This window comes from Rhinatrema bivittatum, chromosome 3 (assembly GCF_901001135.1).
Source record: "Rhinatrema bivittatum chromosome 3, aRhiBiv1.1, whole genome shotgun sequence".
Classification (NCBI taxonomy): Eukaryota; Metazoa; Chordata; class Amphibia; order Gymnophiona; family Rhinatrematidae; genus Rhinatrema; species Rhinatrema bivittatum.
Genome location: NC_042617.1, coordinates 505,583,120 through 505,599,776, shown reverse-complemented (window position 1 = coordinate 505,599,776; position 16,657 = coordinate 505,583,120). Strand labels below are relative to the sequence as shown.

Below are 16,657 nucleotides of genomic sequence, written 5' to 3'. Positions count from 1 at the left end.
GCATCACTCCCTTTTCCAAGGATCTATTGAAAAGGTCCTTCAGCAGACCTGCCAGCACATCTCTGAGCTCCCTCAATATCCTGAGATGTATCTCATCCAGCCCCATGGTCTTGTTCACTTTCAGTTTGCCTAGCTCTTCCCATATATTCTGTTCCATAAACAGAGTTTTGTCTATCCCATTCCCATCTATGATCTTGTCTATGAGCAACTGTCCTTCTCCAGGATCTTCTTTAGTGAACACCAAACTGAAGTATTCGTTTAATATTTCTGCCATTTCTTCATCTCTCTCCACACATTGTTCCTTGTCACCTTTCAATTTCACTATACCTCTATGGACCTTCCTTCTTTCTCTGTATATCTGAAAAATGTTTGTCATCTCACTTTACCTCTTTGATAATCCTTTCTTCCACTTGAACTTTTGCTTTCCTGATTTCTTTCTTCATGTCCCTCAGTTTCACCAGGTATTCTTCCCTGTGTTCCTCTTTATGGGATCCTTTATACTTCTTGAACACTGTTCTTTTTGCCTTTTTTTTTCAGCCACTTGCCTTGAGAAACAGATTGGTTTATTTTTCCTCTTACTTTTGTTTACTTTTCTAACATATAGATTTGTTGCCTTTGAATTAGCTCCTTTGAGTTTGGCTCACTGTTGTTCCACCTAACCCATTTTCTTCCAGGCTTCCAGTTCTTCCTCTAAGAACAATCCCTTTTTGACAAAGTCTGTATTTGTGAAATTCAAAATTCAGGTCTTTGTACGTCTTCTCTGAATTCTGTTTGCAATATCAAACTATTATGTCTGATGGCCAGTGGTGCTCAGATGGGCACCTACTCAAACATTTAAGATATTATCCCCATTTGAAAGCACCAGGTCAAGTATCACACCCTCCCTCATGGATTCGAAGAGAGCCCCTTGAAAAGCATCCACTCTCTCTCTACTTCTTGTTGATTCTGCAGATGGGATGCTCCAATCCACATCTGGCAGATTAAAATCTCTAACTAGCAACATTTCTCCCTTCTTTACTGCCTTTTAGATATCTTTAACCAGAACTCTGTTCAGTTCTTCTGTTTGAGTCAGAGGCCTGTAGACCACACCGATGTAAATGGAAGCAACATCTTCTTTTTTTTATTACAGCCCATAATGCTTCTTCCCTACTCCATGTCTCTTGCATTTCAGTTGTTGGTTATTGTTTCTGACATAAAGAGCTACTCCTCCACCTTTTCTCTACTCTCTCTCCTTCCTAAACAAGTTATAGCCAGGGATGGCCGTATCACAATCAAGAGACTTATCCCAATCATGAGACTCAGTGAACCATGTCTACCTTTTTCCACATCATTCTCAGCAGTATATAATTTCTGATAAAATTGTTGAAACATTTTCACAAATTTGCTTAGAAGAGTTAACCAGTTTATAAGAGAGATGCTTTAAGGCAGAAATAAATACCAAGCTCCCCTTAGGTTTTATTAAATTTGCCAACAACCAGCCAGTTTTGTTACCAAAAATAAAACGTTTATATTTTAAGGAGAATAGTGAAACCAAGGTTCTATGATTTAGCTTGTCATTAAGTATTTTTTAAAATTGAAAACAATTTCTCTTAGGAATCCCTAGTTTTCTCTGATAGCATATCTTGTTTTGCCTTCTTTAATTGTTTGTGGGGATCCAGAATTTCAGAATCCATCTCTCTCTTTTTCTTTACTAGATAACTAATGATTCCCCCCTTATCACAACTTTGGCTGTTTCCCAAAACAAAACAGAGTCATTCTTATGTTGTTTATTGGTTTCAATATCGCCCATTTCTTTAACTAAAAATTAGGGAACTCCTTATCAGAAGATAACCATCCTTCACTCATTGAACTCTTGTCCCGGTAATGTTACCTGTAAGAAACATATGACTGGATTCAATGGTAACATCAATCAGGTTGGAGAGCATATGTCCTGAGATTACAAATAATCTATCCTAGATTTAGTGCTATGTAATCTAGCATATTGTGTAAAATCACTCCAAAGGATTTAGTGTTATCCAAGTATCCACTAACTGCAGTGACTAACAGATGAACTATATGCCATTTGTTTTACCCAGTGGCTTGATTATGATATTAGACTGACAATCCAATTTTGGATCCCGGACACAGTTGAAGTCTCCACCTACCAATATCTGAGCCACACCCAGGGAACCTATGTGTGATATTATTTCAGTAAAGAATGTATGTATTCTGAGCATAAACTGATGCCAAAAAGGTATCTACTCCAAATAGTTTACCAGATAGTATCACATTTCTGCCTTTAGGATCAGTTATTGACTTATGCATATTAAATGATACCAAACAAATTAAAATCACTACCCCTCAGCTCTTTGAGGTGCCATGTGCAGCATAAACCTGGATGGCCCATTTTTTCTGTCGTTCGAGGTACTCTTTCTCTGACATGTGTTTCCTGCTGAAATAAAATAATTTATTTCAACTTGTTCATATGGGCTAAAACATTTTCCCTTTTAATCCAGCTACATTCTATGTAACCCCATCCCAACATTGGTAGTTATCGTACTGAAACACTGAATATCAATTTAACAGGTGCCCATTTTGTCCCTCTCTGAGCAACAGGACCCTGTATATTCTGGATAAACCTGCATTCCAATTATACCAGACAAACCCTATCTTATATTCCTGTTTACATTTTGTCAGACTACTCATCCCTTTCTTCTCCTTTCCTCCGCTCCCCTATACAACCGAAGTTTAACAAACTTGCAGACCCAACCAAAGACATATGGAACACCCAAACCCACAAAAATTCCCCAACCATATGGAGCAGAGGTTACAAAAGATGCGCTGTGTGCCATCCCCCACCCATCCAACTCTCTGCGACCTTATAAAATATTAAGCAACATCTGGCCTCTCACCCCATAAGTAACCTGATATGCATTAGATAACCTAGGTTCAAAGCTAGTGAAAAAGAATATATCTGTCACATATTTCATTTAACTCATTGTAATGTGCGTTGCAAAAATCGCTTCGCTGCATCAGGTGTATCATATAAATGAGTAGTGTTATCATGCTATATTTTTAACCATGTGGGGAACATCAGAGTAAATCGCACATTTAGCTGCACCAATTCTGAGCATGTGACTTCACACTCCTTCCTTTAGAGCCCAACACGTTGTGAATAATCTTGGAAAATTGGGATTTTTTTCATTTTGATATTGAATGTCTCACTTCTTATAATAAGCCCATATAATTTTCACCTTGTGGGCATAATTTAAAATTTTGGCGATCACCACACGTGGTCATTCCTGACCTGTTCGCTTCACTCCCAATCTGTGAGCCCTCTCAATGGAAAACGTTCCTGTAATTCAGGCAGGCTCAATTCCTGCACCAGCTAGCTTTCCAAAGATTCCACCAGCTCATATTCAGACATTGATTCTGGTATGCCCACAAATTTTAAATTTCCTCTTCTAGAGTGATTCTCTAAATCCAGAGCAGGTGCTAGCTTTTTTGTTGCCCTGTGCGAACAATTATTGTGCCACCCCACCCTCCTCCTATACACACACTTCATTTACTCTCTGTATCAGGCCTATCAAAAAAAGTCCAGTTCCTTCCAGCAACCTAAACTTTAAACTCTATCACCCCTCTACCCGCCAGGTCTTCACCCCCTACCCTGGAACTAATTGCTGGTGCAAGAATATTAGGTGCTTTTGGCAAATCTTATACCCTTGCACTCCCACCTCCTGCTCTCACCATGTACATAATTTAAAATGATCTATTTATAATAGATTTTATATGAAAAAGAATATTCAAAGTATAGTCTTCTGAGGTTAAAAAATATCACAACAAGTATTTGCATGAACTTCTTTGGTGTCAACCAGAAAACCCTACAAAAAAAGACACTTAGAACCCATATGGCATTAGAGCTAATGTAATGCGTGTTAGGTGTGGGCTTGACCTTCGGAAAGCCATGAATAAATTACAATTAAAATATAATAAACCTCCCATACCAAAACAGCTCTAACTGCCAGCACTTACAAATATAACAACCTTCCCTATGAAAAGGCAACACTGCAAATATTACACCAGGCCCTAAAATACCAATACATCTCCTATTAGGAAACAGAACAAACCAAGCTGTTATAAATTCCTACATGCTAGCAGAATCTCTCATCTCAATCACACATAGAGAAACAGACAGACCCTCACCAAATACAGGAAAAAGAAAATATAAAGTATAAATAGAAACATGCAGTTAAAACTGAATAGGAAAACCACAAGTCAGTTGAAAAGCAGAAACCATTACCAATCCTCAGACATTAAACAATAAAATGAAGAAATATAATAAATACATTAATCCTAATAGTATAAATATACTAATAAAAATAATATTTCAAAACAGTTGGTGAACAGAAGATCCATTAATTAAAAACTCATAAACAATGGGGTAGATTTTAAAAGGTTGCGCGTGGGCGTACATGTGCTCCCACTACCCGGCGCGCACACATGTACACCCGATTTTATAACATGTGCGCTCAGGCGCACGCATGTTATAAAATCCGGGGTCGGCGCGTGCAAGGGGCTGCACGATTGTGCACCTTGTGCACACCGAGCCGCACTGCATTCCCCCGTTCCCTTACCCCCCACCCCACCTTCTCTTCCCTTCCCCTATCTCCCCCGCCCTTTCCCCCTTCCTTTTTTGTTTTCTTTTTGTTGTTTCCAAACTTACTTCAGCCCTGGGGCTGAAGTAAGTTGCGTGCACCGGCCAACTGCCGGCGCGCGATTCCAAGCACAGCAGCAAATGGCCGCTGTGCCTGGAGCCTTGGGCCCTGCCCCTGCCCCACCCCTCCCCCACCCCCACTCCATTTTGCAAGCCCCGGGACTTACACGCGTCGCCGGGCCTTTTTAAAATAGAACTGGCATGCGTAAGACCTCCGGATTTAAATGCGTAACCTTTTTAAAATCTGGCCCAATTTGTTTTAAATTTCTCAAATGCCAATAAAATATTTCAAAACAGCAGACACAAATAGCATCCAAAAATTAAAACTAATAAGGATAAAATAATTCATACTCTCCATACCTGGAAACTTCTGATTTCCAGTCACTCAGATTGTTGTGGATCATTGAGGGAGGGATGCATAAATGTTCTCCTCTCTCATACACAATCCCAATCCTCATAGTACATTATCTATGAGAGAGATCAGCAGTGTCTCAGTGCTGTAGTGTTTTCTAAAGCTGTGTTGTGAGGGATAAAGTATGTTATTGTTTTCCAGGTGTTCAGTTAGTTGTTTTGGTACCGTTTTTTCTATTAATTTAGCAAGGAGGGGTAGATTTGAAACTGGTCTGTAGTTATTTAAGATATTTGGGTTGCAGTTCTTTTTCTTCAATAGTGGTTTGATTATTGCACCTTTTAGAATATCTGGCATTATTCCATTGTTAAGTGAAAGGTTGATGATTTTGGCTAGTGTATGGAAGGCTATGTCTGCAAGTTTTTTTATATCCAGAGTAGGTATGGTATCTATTTTATGTGGGGCAGGATTTAAGTTTTTTATCATGGATTCAACTTCGATGTCGGATACTTCGTCAAAGGTGGACCATAGTGTCACATCTCTTTTGATCATTTTGATTTCCTGTTTTGTTGAGTTAGGGATCTTATTTCTAAGGTTTATGATTTTGTCTGAGAAATAGTTTGCTATTTCGTTACATCCGCCAACCATACTTAAACTCAGCTGACTTCTTGGAAGATGAGTTAGCAAGGAATCTCGTCCTGCTAGTTCCACCTCTCTGGGACTTTGCCTCACTGACTTCTGGGTGACCTAGGTACCCGCTCCTCGGAGGCCTTGCTGCATTCAGGACTATCTGCTCCTCAGAGAGCCATTCTCTGTCTCTCTCTATTTCAGTGAGTTCCTGGAACTGCCTGTTCCAGTTATCCTCGGTGCCTGTTCCAATCATCCTTGGTGCCTGTTCTCCATCTACTTGTACAGTACCGGTGTGAGTACACTACCTTCGTGGCACGGATTCTCCAGTTACCCTGTTTGCGGGCCACTACCGGATCCCTCTTGTCTTGTGCAACTATACCAGCGGCTTTCAGCCTACCCCGCGCTACGGACCACTACCGGGATTGCCAGCACAAGCTAAGCCTAGAGAAGGTATTCACTGGACCACTCCACGCTGCAGATTACTACTGGACTGACCAGCTACAGTACTGACTCTTTTGCTTTGCTCTTCGGATCTACATTGCTGTATAATAAAGTTATTTCCTCTGTTGTCCATCACTGCTGAGACCTTGCCTGTTGTGGTAAGGACCCACAAGGGCTCCTCCCTGTGGGCAGAGTCTTCACTCGCCACTACCCAAGGGCCCACAACTAGTTCAAGACACACCGAACATAACACACAGAGCCTTGAGGCAGTCAGCCTGCTATCTGCCCTTGGATGCAAGGAGAAGTGAGGAACTGCTATGATGTAAAACTGTTTGCTTTTACAGCTATGAGATGTAGCCCCTGCAGAGCTAGCAGCTGCAAGGTACATTTTGGATCATTTTTAAAAGTTAACAAGTACACAGGACTTAACTAACCTTGAGAGCTAATGAGGACTGAGGAAGTATCTGGGATGAAGGGGACACTGCCTGACCAACTAGAAGGTAGACAGTAGAAAAAATGTGAACTTTTGGCTTTTGAATTGCCCAGGATTTTTTGGCATCCACTAGACAGAACTGTGCAGAGCAGAAGGAGGGAAGCAGCTCACCACGTATTTATTAATTAATTTATTTATTTATTTATTTAAAAACATTTATATACCGACTTTCACAGACAAAGTCTGACCAAAACGGTTCACAAATTCAAATATAAAAAAAAACAAAAAATAAAAATAAAAATCTAATTAATAAACAACTACGCAAATAAAACAAAACCAATAAAAATATAAAAATAAACAGAGTAAAGTAATAGATGGAAAATAAATACAATATATATTTATAATCCCTAATTCTTTAACATAACTATACTAATTTTGCAAAAACAAGTAAAAGTCAGAAAAACTTATGGCTGAGGGAAGCAGTGCCCTACTGTTTCCAGGGATCTGGAGTATGAGAGTTTGAGCGGCCTGAAGCCACAGCAGCCTCTGAGTGGAAAGGGTAGCTGAGTTCTTAGATCTGCCAGGGCTGGAACTGAGATAAGTGACCTGAGACCTCTTAAGTGTGTGCTGGGAGATGAGAACTTTTGGTTGTTTTCCCTTCCATTCCTGCTGTAGTTAGAGGCACCTCTCAAGAAAATAAAAAACACTCTCTGTAGTTTATGGCTGTCTACTGGTACTGCTAACTGTCTTAAATTCTAAAGGCAGGTCCATCGGTTAGGAAGCACTCAAATCCAAAGTAAAGGAAGGTATTGGAGGACGGTCTTCAGTTTGTTGTTGTTGCCTACATAATAACCAGCACAGTCCCCAATAGATTTATTTTTTGTCTTATGCACATTCAGTGACTTTAGATTGAATTCTGGGTACTCAATGTCTGATATATAACAGTTTGCTGTTGTAATTGTTAAAATATTTACTCAGCTTAATTCCTAAGGGTTGTTGATTATTTGTGCAGGGAAATCATTTGAATATTGTAATTAATTGTTGTGTTAAACTATCAAATTCATGCTACCTTTTCCTTTCTCAATAACTGCCTGCATTTTTCTCATTATTTCCCAGTAAAAATCGTAAACCATTGCTCTGTGTAATTATTGTGAATTGGTCTCAGGAGGGGAGGAGGGGTCCATTGCTGTCCAAGAAAGCCCTGAGTAGAGCCCAGGGTGTCATATTGGGGTTTGGGAGTGCTGTCTCAATCCCCTCCTCTTCCCCTCCAAATGTTTGATCCCGCAAATATAACCAGATTGTTTCTTCTATAGTTGGCTCTCCTCTCTTGGCCCAGGATAACATACAATACCTTGGGGGGTCACAAATATATTATTTATGTTTATGTTCCCTATTGTATAAGAAGGGTTATCAGTGGAATGCCTCAAGGATCTGTCTTGGCACTGCTTCTGTTCACTATTTTCATAAGTGATATTAATTTGCTTGAACTTAATTTATTCAATTTATAGGTTACCTTTACAAAGAAATTCCCCAAGGTGGAATACAGTAAACTAATGTAATAAAAAGACATGGAGGCTGATATTTAATGGGCAGGTGAGCATGAAAGTTACCCTGGTAACTTTCCCAGATAAGTGTTCCACTGGATGTCATCTACTTGGATTTTAGCAAAGCTTTTGATATGGTCCTGCACAGGAGGCTAGTGAATAAAACGAGAAGCTTGGGAGAGAGTGCCAAGATGGTGGCCTGGATAGCAAACTGGTTGAAGGACAGAAGACAATGTGTGATGGTAAATGGAACTTACTCTGAAGAGAGATCGGTGATGAGTGGAGTGCCGCAAGGGGCAGTATTGGAGCCGATCCTGTTCAATATCTTCGTGAGTGACATCGCAGACAGGATAGAAAGTAAGGTTTGTCTATTTGCGGATGATACTAAGATCTGCAACAGAGTGGACATGCCGGAAGGAGTGGAGAAAATGAGATGGGATTTAAGGAAGCTGGAAGTCTGGTCGAAGATATGGCAGCTGAGATTCAATGCCAAGAAGTGCAGAGTAATGAATATGGGGTGTGGAAATCCGAAAGAAATGTAGTCAATGGGGGGTGAAGGGCTGATGTGCATGGAGCAGGAGAGAGACCTTGGGGTGATAGTGTCTAACGATCTGAAGTCGACGAAACAATGTGACAAGGCGATAGCTAAAGCCAGAAGAATGCTGGGCTGCATAGAGAGAGGAATATTGAGTAAGAGAAGGGAAGTGATTATCCCCTTGTACAGGTCCTTGGTGAAGCCTCACCTGGATTACTGTGCTCAGTTCTGGAGACCGTATCTCCGAAGGCATAGAGACAGGATGCAGGCGGTCCAGAGAAGGGTGACCAAAAAGGTGTATGGTCTTCATCGAATGCCTTATGAGGAGAGATTGAAGAATCTAAATATGTATACCTTGGAGGAAAGGAGGAGCAGGGGTGATATGATACAGACCTTCAGTTACTTGAAAGGTTTTAAAGATCCAAAGTCAACGACAAACCTTTTCCATTACAAAAAAAATCAGCAGAACCAGAGTTCACAATTTAAAGCTCCAGGGAGGAAGACTCAGAACCAATGTCAGGAAGTATTTCTTCACGGAGAGGGTGGTGGATGCCTGGAATGCCCTTCCGGAGGAAGTGGTGAAGACTAAAACTGTGAAGGATTTCAAAAGGGCGTGGGATAAACAATGTGGATCCATAAAGTCTCGAGGATGTGAATGAAGAGAAGAGGCATGGGGGTGGCTTGCAGGAATGACAGCTACTTCATGGTGATTAATACCCTTATTCAATAAACTTACACACGGTTAATGCGACTCCAACATTGCTCTATGCTTTACCAGCAAGAGGAAATGTGGGCAAAGGATTTGCTTTCACAAATAAGTGTGGGAGTAGCTTGCTTGTTGCGGTGGTTACTACCCCGAACCAATTAAACCTGATACTTCACTTTGAATACATATACAGCGCAGCTCACTGCTTCAACGGCAGGGGGAATGAAGATAAGAGGATTTACTAGAGATGTGAATCGGAACCAGAATCAGTTCGGATTCCGGTTCCGATTCACATGTGGGTTTTTTTTCATCGGGTCCGATCGCGGTTTTGTTTATCGGCTGCGCCCGAGCCGATAAACAAAAAAACCCACCCCGACCCTTTAAAACTAATCCCTTTGCTTCCCCCACCCTCCCGACCCCCCCAAAAACATTTTACAGGTACCTGGTGGTCCAGTGGGGTTCCCGGGAGCGATCTCCTGCTCTCGGGCCGTCGGCTGCCACTAATCAAAATGGCGCTGATGGCCTTTGCCCTTACCATGTGACAGGGTATCCGTGCCATTGGCCGGCCCCTGTCACATGGAAGGAGCACTGGATAGCCGGCGCCATCTTTAAAAATGGCTCTTTTCTCAAATTTTGATCCAATATCTGCTCCTTGGTGTTTTATCCCCAAAATAAAATGTTATTACTGCATGGCCTATTCCTGGCTCTTTGGTGCCTTTATGGATAACATTTTGCCACTTTGCAGTAATTCGGGGTATTCATGCCACTGTTGATGTTCCTTTGCTTGTATTTTTGTGCCTTTACTAACTTAGGCTGTTCATACAACTATTGTTGGTTCCTTTTTCCCCTCTTATGGTGCCTTGGGAGTCTGAATCCTAAATGTAATTTGCAATTGCCTATATTTTATGCATTGGAGGCTTTGATGCTTCCATGCTGTTTGCTATTCCTAGGCTTCAGCATCATGACCAGGCCTCAGGACCAGGCCATAGCACTAGGATCAAGGCTTCAGCACCAAGCCATGCTTAGGTTTCCATGCTGAGCCTATTCGTTAGGGTTGGGTACTGGATTCAGACTTCAAGTCTGGACCTGCCAGGGCCAAGCCTCATCATCAGGCCTGGGCCATTTTGTGGCTCAGGATGGCCCAGCCAGTGATACTGGAGGCCACATTTTTTTAACTGTTCTTTTTTTTGTGTGTTTTGAGGGTTTTTTCTAGTTTAATTTGTTTTCAGTTTTCAGTTTGGCAAATGAACTGAAACAAAAAAAAATTAAATGCACCAAATATGAATGAGAAAAAAAAAACCTGAAATGAAAAAATGAACCAAACCAAAAATTTTGGGGCTGCCCATCCCCACTACAAACTCACTGTACCACTCATGGACCCATGGGCCCTTCATGCCACTCCTGGTACAGCTTTGCCCCTCTTGGGCTATGGTTGCCTGTGAAGAAGTGGCCCTATTTCCCCTCTTTAACCTGTACAGGACAGACATCTAGCCTGATCCACCTTAATTCCCACATTGGGAGAGAGCCATGTTGTCAGGACTCTGCTAGGAGCGAAACAAATCTCTGAGCCCAACTGGGATCAGGAGAGCCCACATCTTCAGGAATAGGAGCTCTGTCCCTCTCTAGTGAAAGGTTTGTGAGTGCACTGTCCTCAGGTAAGGCAAGCTACTATTGTTTGTAGGTTTGTAAGTTAAAAGTGTTAAATAAAATTCAAAGTATATGAAGAAAAGTCTGGAGCCAGTGAGCGTTTGTGTCTCTAGCCTGGAAAGATTGCTCAGTATCGCACATTGCCATTATTCTTCCTGTCTGAACCCTCTCTGTATAACTCTGGGCCTTGCTTCTACTCTTCTTACTGCATTGCTGTGCACCTATCATTTGTGATTTTAATCACCAGCACCACAGACAGTCTTCCTATCTTTGGATGGTTCCTCCTCTGCTCTGAGATCTTCGAAGTTCTTTCAGAATTCCTGTCCCTTACAATACTTGCCCACTCTTTGTCTTGCCATAGCAATCCAATGCTTTACAAAGAACTTACCCAGTTACCTTTAATGGTTTCATGCCCTCATGGACTTTTCCTTCAAACTCCGTTCCTTGATGGTTCATACTGACTATCGGTCTCATCCAGTATTTAGCCTTCAATTGATTATACCACAGTTAAAGGCAGGAGCAGCAGAAGTGCATCACCAATAACCAGGACCACACAATTCCATTATTACTGCTTCTCAGTAATGGAGGCAGTATTATAAAAACTGATTCAGAAGAAAAATAGTTTCAGGGATTCTCTGCCTCAAAGCATATTGAACAGCTAGTGCCTGAAGGAAATGTGGTGCCTCTAGTCAGTAACATCTTAGCCTTCATTGAGGAGGTGGAAAAGGCAGACGATACTGACATGGCTGGAATTATACACAGTAAAGGGGGAAGATCAACTCCAAGCCTGAACAGACAACTCCTTCCCCTAATGATGCCGTGCAGGAATGACATCAGGCCTCAGCCAGGGCTTTCCTCTGGCTTCTCCCTGCCTAGGGCTTTGTTCCAGTTGGTCCCTTATTGGGAGCCTTGGGGGTGTTCTTGTCACTGTAGGTAACTGCTATGTGTATCTCATGGTGCTTTGGAGTCTTCATGTTATTCTTTCTGATGTTTTAACCCTCTACCACTGCCTTGGGGTTCTTTCTGATACTTTGGATGATTTGTTCCCTCTTCATGGCAACTTGAGGTGTTCATGCCACATTTAGTGCTGCTTTGCCCCTCTCATGCTGCATTTGGGGGTTCATGCCATTGTTGTTGATGCCCTTTGCCCATATTTTGGAACCTTAATATGTTCTTCCTACTCATGCTGCTGCTTTCCTCCTCTCACAGTGCCCTGAAGAACTCCTGTCACTGGTAGCATTTTGCTTCAAAATGGTTTCTTGAGCTATTCATGACACATGTGGTGCCACATTGACACAATCTTGGTGTGTTGGAGTGCCCTTTACCCTTCTGATAATGTATACCCACAAGTTTCATTAGAAATGATTAGAAAACCCCAATTTTGAAGCCCAAAATAGGCTGCATTGCTTCCTCCAGTAGGAGCACTGAGAGGAGAGGATCACCTTGCTGGTGGCTGAAAGGAATCAGTAAGTTTTGCTTGGCAATTTTTTTATTTAAAAGAATTGGGGCAAAGCTAACTATTGGGGTATATTATTTAGTGTGTTTGTGCTTTTAATAGTCAGTAAGGCAGAGAATAAACAGAAGTTAGAGTGTTTTATTTTTAAATAGTCAGTAAGGCAGCTAATAAGCAGAAGTTAGTGTGTTTGTATATTAAAATAAAAATAAAAAAGAAATGAAGGTTGCCAGAAGCTAGAAATAAGCTAGGAGCACTGTATACCTAAGTAAAAAGGTTGAAAAGTTCAGTTACTCACCTTGGAAAGGTGTTAAGGTAGTGTGATTTGGTTTGCTTAGGTACCAACATTTGTTAATCAAGAGAGCAGAGAATAACTCAGGCTGACTAACTGAAGTGTTAAGGTTGTGTGATTGATTTAATTAAGTACCATCATTTGTTAATCAGAACAGCAGTAAGTCACTCAGGACAACTAACTATTGCAAATTTCCAAAGGGATTGTTTTGTTCTAATTTACCTTAGAAGCACAATACATATTGCAAGGGAAGAGCTCAGTAACCCACAATCCAGTGAGAGCACTGGGAAGAGAGGATCACCTTGCTGGTGAGGTGAAAGAGGCTATTTTAGCCAAAAAAAAAATCCTTCAAAAATTGGAAGGTGGATCCATCTGAAGAAAATAGGATAAAACATAAGCATTGTCAAGTTAAGTGTAAAACATTGATAAGACAGGCGAAGAGAGAATTTTAAATTAAGTTGGCCATAGAGGCAAAAACTCATAATAAAAACTTTTTTAAATATATCCGAAGCAAGAAACCTGTGAGGGAGTCGGTTGGGCCATTAGATGACCGAGGGGCTAAAGGGGCTCTTAGGGAAGATAAGGCCATTGCAGACAGACTAAATTAATTCTTTGCTTCCGTGTTTACTAATGAGGATGTTGGGGAGATACCAGTTCTGGACATGGTTTTTAGGGGTGATGAGTCAGACGAACTGAACAAACTCACTGTGAACCTGGAAGATGTAGTAGGCCAGATTGACAAACTAAAGAGTAGCAAATCACCTAGACCAGATGGTATGCATCCTAGGGTACTGAAGGAACTAAAAAATGAAATTTCTGATCTATTAGTTAAAATTTGTAACCTATCATTAAAATCATCCATTGTACCTGAAGACTGGAGGGTGGCTAATGTAACCCCAATATTTAAAAAAGGCTCCAGGGGCGATCCTGGTAACTATAGGCCAGTGAGCCTGACTTCAGTGCCGGGAAAAATAGTGGAAACTATTCTCAAGATCAAAATCGTAGAGCATATAGAAAGACATGGTTTAATGGAACACAGTCAACATGGATTTACCCAAGGGAAGTCTTGCCTACCAAATCTGCATCATTTTTTTGAAGGGGTTAATAAACATGTAGATAAAGGTGAACCGGTAGATGTAGTGTATTTGGATTTTCAGAAGGCGTTTGACAAAGTCCCTCATGAAAGGCTTCTAAGAAAACTAAAAAGTCATGGGATAAGAGGCGATGTCCTTTCGTGGATTACAAACTGGTTAAAAGACAGGAAACAGAGAGTAGGATTAAATGGTCAATTTTCTCAGTGGAAAAGGGTAAACAGTGGAGTGCCTCAGGGATCTGTACTTGGACCAGTGCTTTTCAATATATACATAAATGATCTGGAAAGGAATACGATGAGTGAGGTTATCAAATTTGCGGATGATACAAAATTATTCAGAGTAGTTAAATCACATACGGATTGTGATACATTACAGGAGGACCTTGCAAGACTGGAAGATTGGGCATCCAAATTGCAGATGAAATTTAATGTGGACAAGTGCAAGGTGTTGCATATAGGGAAAAATAACCCTTGCTGTAGTTACACGATGTTAGGTTCCATATTAGGAGCTACCACCCAGGAAAAAGATCTAGGCATCATAGTGGATAATATTTTGAAATCTTTGGGTCAGTGTGCTGCAGAAGTCAAAAAAGAAAACAGAATGTTAGGAATTATTAGGAAGGGAATGGTTAATAAAATGGAAAATGTCATAATGCTTCTATATCGCTCCATGGTGAGACCGCACCTTGAATACTGTGTACAGTTCTTGTCGCCGCATCTCAAAAAAGATACAGTTGCGATGGAGCAGTTTCAGAGAAGGGCAAACAAAATGATAAAGGGGATGGAACAGCTCCCCTATGAGGAAAGGCTGAAGAGGTTACGGCTGTTCAGCTTGGAGAAGAGACGGCTGAGGGGGGATATGATAGAGGTCTTTAAGATCATGAGAGGTCTTGAACGAGTAGATGTGAATCGGTTATTTACACTTTCAAATAATAGAAGGACTAGGGGGCATTCCATGAAGTTAGCAAGTAGCACATTTAAGACTAATCAGAGAAAATTCTTTTTCACTCAATGCACAATAAAGCTCTGAAATTTGTTGCCAGAGGATGTGGTTAGTGCAATTAGTGTATCTGGGTTCAAAAAAGGTTTGGATAAGTTCTTGGAGGAGAAGTCCTTTAATGACTATTAATCAAGTTTACTTAGGGAATAGCCACTGCTATTAATTGCATCAGTAGCATGTGATCTTCTTAGTTTTGGGTAATTGCCAGGTTCTTGTGGCCTGGTTTGGCCTCTGTTGGAAACAGGATGCTGGGCTTGATGGACCCTTGGTCTGAGCCAGCATGGCAATTTCTTATATTCTTATGTTCTTATGGTGGCTGAAAGGAATGTAAGTTTTGCTTGGGAAATTTTTTTATTTAAAGGTATTGGGGCGAAATTAACTATTGGGGTATATTATTTAGTGTGTTTGTGTGTTTGTGCTTTTAATAGTCAGTAAGGCAGCGAATAGACAGAAGTTAGAGTGTTTGGCCACTGTTGGAAACAGGATGCTGGCATGTTCTTATGTTCTCTACTGACTGTAATTGGAAACTAATAAACAAATAAAACAAATGAAAAAATTGTTTTCATCTGAAACAAACCAAGGGCCTCATTTTCAAAGCACTTTACCGCGTGCGATAAATTCGCGAATCGCGTTAACTACAACTCCAACTTCGCGTTATGGACTGCGCTACGGGCCAGAAAAGGATTATCGCCATCCACGGTAGTTCCGGACAGCCTGTTGCAGGCTCCCAGAGAGAGAGAGAGAGAGAGAGAGAGAGAGAGAGAGAGAGAGAGAGAGAGAGAGAGAGAGAGAGAGAGAGAGAGAGAGAGAGAGAGACTGACTTACTATAGTGCCTATGCCCTACATAGGTATTTGAATCCCTATGGGAGGGCTACCTACTAACTCGGGGTGGGGATTAGGTATGAGCGTCGGGGGTTGGGGGCCACTTTTGCATTCCACATGAGACCTACGGACAGAACAGTGGTCTCTAGTGCAGATTTGCTGGCCGTCGGAGTGAGGACGCTCACTCCAAGCGGAGATTTGGCCAACATTCTCTCCACCTAGCATGTTGTTGCCCAGGTAGAGTGTCCATCAAGCTAGGTAGAGAGAACGTTGCCCAAACCACTTCTTGGTGTGAGCGTCCTCACTCCGACGGCCAGCAAATCTGCACTAGAGACCACTGTTCTGTCCGTAGGTCTCATGTGGAATGCAAAAGTGGCCCCCAACCCCCGACGCTCATACCTAATCCCCACCCCGAGTTAGTAGGTAGCCCTCCCATAGGGATTCAAATACCTATGTAGGGCATAGGCACTATAGTAAGGCGCTCGCTCTCGCTCGCTCTCTCTCTCTCTCTCTCAGCCTCATTTGCATTGGTAACGCCCCCTAATGCGATATTGGAAAATAAGGCCCCAAATAAATTATTGTGACCTATAAAATGAATAAATGAACTGAAAAATGTTTTGCCTCTGCACATCCCTATTTTCCATATGATGTGGGTCTGTTTTTTACTATAGTGTGATTGTATCTCATTTCAGTTAAGTTTATTGATTTTATACATTGCCTTCATCTTTTGTTGGTGAACAGGAGTCTCATGAAAATATTAAATAAATAAATGTGGTTCTTTCTCTGCTGATATTTAATAATAATATTAATTTATTCTTGTTGCATTCCTTTTGGTACACAGCATTCACAGCATGGTTCAACCAAGATAAAATAATACAGTACTTAAACACTTTATACATTGTACGTAGCTGCTTAATCATAATTTATTCAAATACATATTGGGCCAGATTTTATAAGCCCTGCGTGCGTAAATCCGGCTGGATTTACGCGCGCAGGGCACTCGCGCGCCGGCGCGCCTA

The 16,657-nt window shown here is 41.3% G+C and overlaps 1 protein-coding gene across 3 annotated transcripts in view; it reads left to right on the top strand.

Annotated features, from left to right (window-relative positions):
- Nucleotides 1-16,657, top strand: part of MSRA (methionine sulfoxide reductase A) — a 1,098,176-nt gene that overhangs the window by 536,622 nt on the left and 544,897 nt on the right. The window lies entirely within an intron of this gene.